The 9675-nt window shown below is 34.0% G+C and overlaps 1 pseudogene; it reads right to left on the bottom strand.

The window, feature by feature from the left end:
• Positions 1-725: 725 nt before the first annotated feature.
• Positions 726-5305, bottom strand: LOC141829379 (wall-associated receptor kinase-like 8; annotated as a pseudogene).
• Positions 5306-9675: the final 4370 nt, after the last annotated feature.

The following is a 9675-nucleotide window of genomic DNA, read 5'->3' as shown; positions in this document are numbered from 1 at the left end:
ACTGAAGGTGTTTGAGATGTCCTAAAACCAAAGAAAAGAAGTTACCTAAAAAGATGAAGTTTGATAACTTTAATGATTTGAGATCGATGGGTTAATTAAAACATCAGAAATCAGTCTCAACGTCTGTCTAAATACACCCTCACGCATATCATGCATTATATTGAGTTGCATATCATGCATTATATTGAGTTGAGCGTAACTCGCCCTGGGACATAATTGAATTGATTACGATGAAATAAATTTGCAGAAGAGTTGAGCGTAATTTGCTCTCGAGACATAACTGAGTTGGTTATGATGGAACAGAGTTACAGAAGAGTATAAGGGTTTGAATCTCGACGAAGTTGAGACAATACTTTTCTCCATCGTGGTCAACTACAGTTTCTCGATTTACCTCCTCACAAATAGTCGTGAGACCAATTGTATAGAACCGTTGGGATGACGAATTCTACCTTTTACAGAAGAAGAGTTGAGCATAACTTAATCCATATCCATGAGACCAAATGCAGATATACAAGTACCATATATCCTTTAAACAAATCATCTATATATATATATATATATATATGCTAGTTTAATACAGGTAGTCAATTTATTTAAATTTAGAGAATGTGGAATGTACCTACATTAGGCAACATATACATCGTCTTCAAAATTACGTGTATAAAGTTTAAGATGATAACACATGGATTCAAATTATACATGAACTTGCATGTGCATAAAAAAACTTACCGTGGATAATTTTGTGACCACATGAATTCTCTCTCTAAACTATAGTTTCTAGAATTTTCTTGATTTACTTGGTTCATCAATTCAATTCTGACGAAGATGGAAGAGTGAGTAAATATTCAGTGCGCTCCTTGTCTTCAGGAAAAAAAAAATCCTTCTTTTTCATTCTTGTCTTTCTTATACTTTGCAACCTATACTCAACTTCTTTCATGGTAGGTCTGTCCACACCTTTCAAACTCAAATATATTTCTATCAAATTACTTATTTCAAGAAGCTCTTGCGCTGTTTCTTTTTGTAAAATATGATCTTCTACCGAATCAAAATTGAAGGACCGGCCGAGGAAGGAGACCGGCCGCGTCGATGGCGCGGCGGGAGAAGGAGAAGAGGGAGGCGCAGGCGGAGGCGGTGCTTCTCCGGGAGGAGAACTGCCGGCTGAGGGAGGAGACGGAGGCGGCGCGAGCTAGGCGTCGGTAGAGCTGGTGGGACAGGATACGGAAGTTCGAGTGGGCCCATTCGTCGTGTGCGATGCACGTGAAGGAAGCAAAAGTGCCAGGCGGCTGCTTCTTGTAGCCCTATTTTCTTACTTTTAACTGGTTGATTAGTTTAGTGACTAGAGATGGCTGTACATAGTTTATAATGAGCTGGTAGTGCACTCTTATTATCATAAGTATGCTCTAAAGTTAATGCTTTAAAAATCAAACTGAAAATTGAATCAGCAGATTATCTTCTGGATTTGCAAAAGGTGAATGATAATTCTGGTGGAAGCACTAAAATGGCAGCAATGCCTTTGCCAAGGATGAAGTTTGATAACTTTAATGATTTGAACTTATTAGGTTGATTAAAACAAGTATCGTATGCCCTTGAAACTGGTCATCTATACTTGTTTAACAAATATAGGAATTCAATTGAGCTAAATTCATAGACAAGATTGAATGTATATTAGAGAGCAAATACATCAATGTGATAACTAAGATGCAAATTGTACAAGAGATTGCATATGCATTAAATAAGCTTACCTGGGGTAATTTTGTGATCACACAAAGTCCTTCTCTAAGCTATACTTCCTGAAATTTTCTTAATTTGTTAGGTTCGCCAATTCTGAAGGAGAGTAAGATGGAGTGAGGAAAGATTCTATTTCCTCATTGCCTTCTAGAATACAAAGTCTTCTCTTTTTCATTCTTGTCTTTCTCATACCTTGCAATCTATATTCAACTTCCTTCATCGTAGGCCTGTTGGCACCTTTCAAACTAAGACACATTTCAATCAAACTATTTATTTCGAGGAGCTCTTGCTTTGTTCCTTCTTGCAAAATACAATCTCTACTAGATCAAAGAGCATCTTCTCTCTTGTTGCTTGAAGAAAATACATTGCTAGATTTTGCTGTGAGCCAGTTTTGGTTAAGTAGATGGGTTTCTTTCTAGTTAAAAGCTCAAGAAGAATAACTCTAAAACTATAGACATCACTCTTTTCTGTTAATTGACCAGTTTGATAATACTCCGGATCTAAGTAACCAAAAGTGCCATGTATGGCAGTGACTATATGTGTTTGATCAAGAGGAATGAATCTTGATGCTCCAAAGTCTGACACTTTCGCCTTTAAAATATCATCTAAAAGAATATTTGATGATTTAACATCTCTATGAAAAATAGATATAGAAGTAGCTGAGTGTAGGTAGGCAAGTGCTCCAGCAGATTCTGTGGCAATCCTAAGACGATCATCCCATGATAATTTTGTTTCACCTTGTAAAATATATATGAAGATGATCTGAAAGAGCCCCATTATAGATAAATTCATAAACTAGCAAAGGAACTTTAGTTTCCAAGCAGCATCCAAATAGCTTAACTATATTTCTATGATTGATTTGAGAAAGAATAGCAACCTCATTTATGAATTGGTCAATCTCACTCTTTTTAACCGTTTTTGATTTTTTAATGGCAACAACTCTTTGATCTAATAGAATTCCTTTGTAGACCGTTCCATGCCCTCCCTTTCCAATTATTAGAGTTTCATCAAAATTATTTGTTACCTTTTCTATTTCTTCCAAAGAAAATATATTTGTTCTCTCCTCAACACCAAGTTCATTTGTTGAGATTAATTGTTGAAGCAATAAACCATGATTCCTATGGAAGTTCCTTTGTCTTATTTTCTTTTGATTTCTTGCCTTCCATTTCCTACTTAGATCAACTTTATGCAGAAGAGCAAAAGGCCTATTCCACTGCTTGTACCGATGAGGAACCCTGCATCATATGCCAATATAAACTTATAAAACTCTACGCCATCAATTATAACTTAGCCTTTTATAATGAATAACCAATATGATTTTTATACTCGATCGGTTTCTTATGATCTATTTTGTCATGAGGTCTTACCTATTAAAAGAATTTTCTTTTTGTTAGGGATGCATGCTCCATGTACAGGATCTGCTGATGTTCCCAGGGGGCATGTGCAATTGAAACTTCCTTATGTGTTTAGGCAAATTCCCTTACAAACATTTGAAGAAGATTTGCATTCATCGATATCTAACATCCACAAAACTTGTCATTCCTTGTGCATGTCTAAGCTATATATTATTAAATTTGCATGATGTAAAAGAATTGTTTTTATATGCAAGAAAATATCCATTATTTATCCATGATAATTCATAATTATACCTACAGAGTTGATAATACTAATCAATGACTGTATTGAACAAGCTAAGCTAAGGATCAAAATCATCTCTTTTCAACAATCAAAGTCAAATTCAAATAAAATGCCTGTTTTTGTTGTAAATATTTTTATTTTAGTTGTAGTTATATGGATATTTATTGTTACTTCATTCTTATATAGAAAAGAGAAGATATATTTAATACCTTGACATCCATTATGAATGTAGGGGTTTCCATCGTAGCCTTCCATGCATTTGCATCGATAACCCTTGTGATTTTTTGCTATATCCATGTCCAAACAAGAGCTGTGTAGAGCGAAACAAGCAAAGGTGCTCTTGTTCTTCATAGCATCGTTGCAAGTCTGATAGCCAACTATCCAATTATAGATGCTTTGCCGTTTCAGAGAAGTGATATATTTATTTTCTGATTCATGATATTCTTCATCAAAAGGTGAGAGCTCCAATTTCCCATCCTCTAATGAAATAGCTTTCACTTCTAAATCGCCATAAAAAAGAAGAGTTGCAGGATGAGAGGACTTGTTGCATGATAGAGCAAACTCTTGGGATCGATAACAATTCTCCTTTAACCCAAATGGAAAAGGCACTGTGATATTTCCACATTTGTCTGGACAATCTTTCGCAGGAAAGCTTGTAAAATTTGTATCTGTTAAAAGACAAACAATCATCACATATAGGTACATAAAATATGCCAAGCATAACTAAGGTTATTTGCCAAAATGTCGCTACCAGTGTTTGACATTTGATAGCACACATATATACACATACATTATTCCCATACTTTTTTGAAATCTATAAAACAAATTGATCCTAATCTAAAATATAAACTACTGAATCTGAAATTTTTTACTTTTTCCGCCTTTATCATAGCGAGATATGAATTTGAGTTTTTGAACTAAGTGTTGGACACCACTATTTGAAGCTACCATGGTGAACAAAATCAATAAAAAAAAAAGATGGAGGTAAGAAGGTAATAATAATCGTCACCTAATCGGCAGCCATCTGGTAAATATGGATTTCCGTAATAACCCAAAGAACATTGACAAATATATCCAATTGTATCATGAAAAGAGATGGAATCTGGAGCAGGGATGTCGTAGCAGTCACTGTTAGAACTGCGGCAAGCATAAGTGGCCAAAGAACTCCTGGCCTCTTTACATGAAGAATGATCGCTGATATGCCAAGAAAGAGAGGACTCTGCTCTTGTTTTGTTTTCCTTTTTTATAAAACTTTGAAACTCTCCTATGTTAGAGGGACAGTTCCTTCTATTGCATAAGATGCTTATGATGCTGGACCTACCACTGTTAATCGTATGATTATTCTCATTCTCAGTTGGACGATATAACTGAAGAATCAATGAAGTCTTGTTAAACTTGAAGGAGTCCAACGAAATCTGACAGGATCCATTTGAAGAGCATATTGACGGACAAATAGCAACGATGCTGTTGGTAACGAGATCAAATATACTGGCAGTAGCACTGCACCCTCCCACATATAAGCTGTTGCCCCCCATACTGAATGTGGATGAATCATCAGCATATGATTGTGCAGAGATAGAGAATGGCGAATTCGTGAGATTGATCAACGTGGTATTGATGGACTCTGTATCTGCGTTCAATATGGCGTACGGTGATTCAATTTGAATCTGTCCCAATTTCATATCAAAACCCACTACTTGGATAGTGCCATCCCATAGAAAGAGCCTTGGAGGATTAAAATCATACGAACAAGTAAGATTAAATCCAGCAGCATAAAAACAACCATTACCATGCCGAAAGGGTACTCAATGCTTATATTACCGCATACTTTAGGACAATTTGAAGGCAAAGTAAAATTCTCATTTGCCTTTCCTGAACTTGTCGAGCCCTTCACTAGGGTCAATGTAATCAGTAGCAGCAATACCTCAGTGAATTTCATTGTCCTACAAATCAAGTATCATTATCAGCACCTAATAAAAGTAATTATAATTGAAAGATTGATTAGTTATCCAGATATACACAGTTGTTTAATTGAAAATCAAACTATTCCAAGAAAAAACATGCTACAAATATTGCATCACTTCCAAGTGTAATGAATGTCTAAGAAGTTAGAAAAACTAAGCTCAACTCACTGCTGCTAATATTTCTGTATAAAACTAGGTCTCTTGCTCCTCTTCAAGCAATGAATGCAGAGTGAATATTCTACAGGTTTGTCGTGTCTTCTTGCAGAGGTAGAGTTTTGGCTTCTATTACACAGTGGCCGTGAGATTATTATCATATATTTTTATTCCCAAATGAAATAATAAATTAGCATAAAGAGTAATGTGCTGAGTACGACCCCTACTATCCCTACCAAAGAACAATCAATTGTATTTAAGAATATGATAAGAAATATCAATCATGCATCCTATTTTTCCACATAAGAATAGTCTTCGTTCTAAAAGATTAGTTTAATTTGTCAAGTTGACTGACTTCCAAATTACTAAGTCTATACTTCTATTTGAAACTTCAATTTAATTGGTTTTCAATTTCCACACCTCAAGTCACTTTCATTTAAAGTTGTTGCTTAGCTAACACGGCCCCCTCACTATTAAGATACAAAAAGACATCGTCAATCTTGATGTATGTTTTGTTAAAATTCACAGTCCAACTATAATCAAACTATGATTCTAAGAGGTATATTTCACTTATCATCTAAATATTGACTAGTAAATATTACCAATATTAAAAATAAGTATTTATTTTTATTCCCAAATGAAATAATAAATTAGCAACAGTGCACTTGACTTTAAAAAATAACGTGATGAGTACGACCACTAGTATCCCTACCAAAGAAATAATCAATTGTATTTAAGAATATGATAAGAAATTTCAATTATGCATCCTGTTTTTCCACATAAGAATAGTCTGATGTCATTCTGAAATATTAGTTTAATTTGTCGAGTTGACTAACTTTCAAATTACTAAATCCATACTTCTACTTAAAACTTCAATTTAATTGGCTTTCAATTTCCATACCTCTATGAGTCACTACATTTAAAATTGTTGCTTAGCTAACACGGTCCCCTCACCATTAAGGTTCAAAAAGACATCGTCAATCTTGACGTATGCCTTGTTAAAATTCAAAGTTCAGCTATAATAAGTGGTCTAGGTCTACTATAATTCTAATATGTACATTTCATTTACAATTTAAATATTGACTAGTAAATATTATCAATATAAAAAATATTTTTTTATTTTTATTCCCAAATGAAATAATAAATTAGTAGTAGTGGATTTGACTTTAAAGAATAACGTGATGAGTACGACCACTAGTATCTTTATCAAAGAAAAAAATCAATTTTATTTAAGAATATGATAAGAAATTTCAATCATGCATCTTGTTTTTCCATGTAAGAATAGTCTGATGATGTCGTTTTGAAAGATTAGTTTAATTTGTCGAGTTGACTGACTTCCAAATTAATAAGTTCATACTTCAACTTGAAACTTCAATTTAATTGGCTTTCATTTTTCACATTTCTTGAGTCACTACATTTAATTTAAAGCCGTTGCTTAGCCAACACGGCCCCGTCACCATTAAGATACAAAAGACATCGCCAATCTTGACGTACATCTTGTTAAAATTCAAAGTCCAATTATAATCGGTGGTCTAGGTCTACTATAATTCTAAGATGTACATTTCACTTACAATTTAAATATTGACTAGTAAATATTACCAATATAAAAAATAAGTATTTATTTTTATTTTCAAATGAAATAATAAATTAGCAGCAGTAGACTTAACTTTAAAGAATAACGTGATGAGTACGATACTAGTATCCCTACCAAAGAAACAATCAATGTATTTAAGAATATAAAAAGAAATTTCAATCAGGCATCCTGTTTTTTCACATAAGAATAGTCTGATGTCATTCTGAAAGGTTAGTTTAATTTGTGGAGTTGACTGACTTCCAAATTATCAAGTCCATATTTCTATTTGAAACTTCAATTTAAATGGCTTTCAATTTTCACACCTCTATGAGTCATTACATTTAAAGCTGTTGCTTAGTCAACACGGCCCTCTCACCATTAAGATACGAAAAGACATCACCAATCTTGACATACGTCTTGTTAAAATTCAAAGTCTAACTATAATCAGTGGTTTAGGTCTACTAGGATTTTAAGATGTATATTTCACTTACAATCTAAATATTGACTAGTAAATATTACCAATATTAAAAATAAGTGTTTATTCACTCCACCGTTGCAAAAGACCCAAGATTCATGCACAAGTTCTTTTGCGACCACTAATTATTGGCGTAATAGTTGTTGCAAATATTTAATACTAAATATTGTCGTCAAAAATGTTAAACCATAATACTAACAAGGTTTCTACAAAGACTATAGTGATCTCAACGCCATAGTGAGATTCTAATTTACAAAATTAAATAACCTCAAATTTTATCCGTATCATTAACATCTTTAAAGATAATCATATATTTAGGGGTGGATATAAAATTCTAAGTTTGAAGGGGCCGGGTAGGTTTGGGGGAGGGGGCGGGTTGATGCGTCTCTTAACTATGCCAATTGTGATTGATTAGTCAGCGATTGACACCCCAATTTCTGCAAAAGTGGAATCCGCCACCTTAGCGCGCGGCTCCACACGGTTACCCGACCATTTGTGAGGAGGTAAATCGAGAAACTGCAGTTGGTCGCGACGTATTGCCTGACTTCGTCAGGATTCGAACTCTTGTCCTCTTCTGAGCGATTGACAACCCAAACTCTTTCGCCGCCTTGAGGAGGTCGTACACTGAAGTCCTATAGTAAATCTGCCCTACATATATTAATAGATGCCTTTACACAGAGAACAAGCTTCTGATTGAAGCACAAAAGTGGAGTAAGCTAAGGAAGAGAGATAAAAGCTAAAGGATGCTTGATAATTCTAGTTTGTTTTGTTACACTTCATGTGATATACTTCAATCGACTTTGAAATGATTTTTTTATAAACTGAAACTTTAACAATCACCACAAGTAACTCATCTTTAATTATCTGATCATATGAATTACCTATCTTTAACCATCTTTTCGTAAAGTCCTTCAGATTTGAACCTTCATATGATGAATTTAGTAAGCAAGGTTCTAAAAAAATAATTCCATAATTTTAAAAATAAAAAGTTGAGTACTTGTGGAATTGCTTAATGCAAAAATTGAAACTAAAATCTGTTAGGCATCCCCACAATTATAATTATTGGCGCACATATACAAGTAATATAAAAAGGCTTACTGTATGAAGTCTTGTTAAACAAATTATTAGATATACAAGGAATTCCTTAATGTATATACAAGGAATTGCTTAATGTATATCTATGCTAGTTTGAAAATTTTAGAAGTTCAATTTTTCTAAATTTAGAGATCAAGATCAAATTATTAGAGAATTTGCAAAATTTAGGAGAACCGGGAGTGCTTCGAGGCGATGGCGCGGCGGGAGAAGTAGAAGAGGGTGGCGCAGGCGGAGGCGGTCCTCCTCCGGGAGGAGAACTGCAGGCTGAGGGAGGAGACGGTGCGATGCACGTGGAGGAAGTGGCTCCGCCCGTCAAAAGTGCCAGGAGGCTGCTTGCTTGTAGCCCAACATTGCCCGCTCATCGGCTCATGCATTGTCCAGTGCACGATGACTGCGCACTTAGTTTCTAACTTTTTTTTTTATTTTTTAACTGGCTGATTAGTTTAATGACTAGAGATGGCTATACATAGTTTATAATGAGATGGTAGTACACTCTTATTATCATATGCATGCCTGAAGTTAATTTAAAAATTAAACTGAAAATTGAATCAGTTAAGATTATCTTTTCTATTCATTAAAAAGGAAAATTAATATGGAGGAAACGAACAACGAAGGAATTAAGTTATTAACATTATTATAATATTTATACATAAATAATATACTAAGTCCAAGGTTTTAGAGGTTGTGACTCTCTCTTTTAAGGTTTGATTATAAAATGCCCTTGTGTTCATTCTATTATATATATTTGTCTTTAAATCATCCTGCTTAATAGAAGAAGTTTGATAATTTTAATGATTTGAACTTATTGGATTAATTAAAACAAATACCATCAGTCCTTAAAACAGGTCATTTATGCTATTTTAACACACGTAGGAATTTAATTTAACTAAACTTAGAATCAAGATTGAATGTACATTAGACAACATATATATACATCAATGTCTGCAAGATTACTTGTACACAGTTTAAGATAATAACACATGGATATACCAATTGTACATGAACTAGCATATGCATAAAACAAACCTACTATGGGTGATTTAGTGCCC

This window comes from Curcuma longa, chromosome 5 (assembly GCF_044706935.1).
Source record: "Curcuma longa cultivar G26 ecotype Majalengka, Jawa Barat chromosome 5, ITB_CL_G26_1.1, whole genome shotgun sequence".
Lineage (NCBI taxonomy): Eukaryota > Viridiplantae > Streptophyta > Magnoliopsida > Zingiberales > Zingiberaceae > Curcuma > Curcuma longa.
The sequence above is the reverse complement of the archived record's forward strand: the minus strand, read 5'-3'. Positions and strand labels throughout refer to the sequence as shown.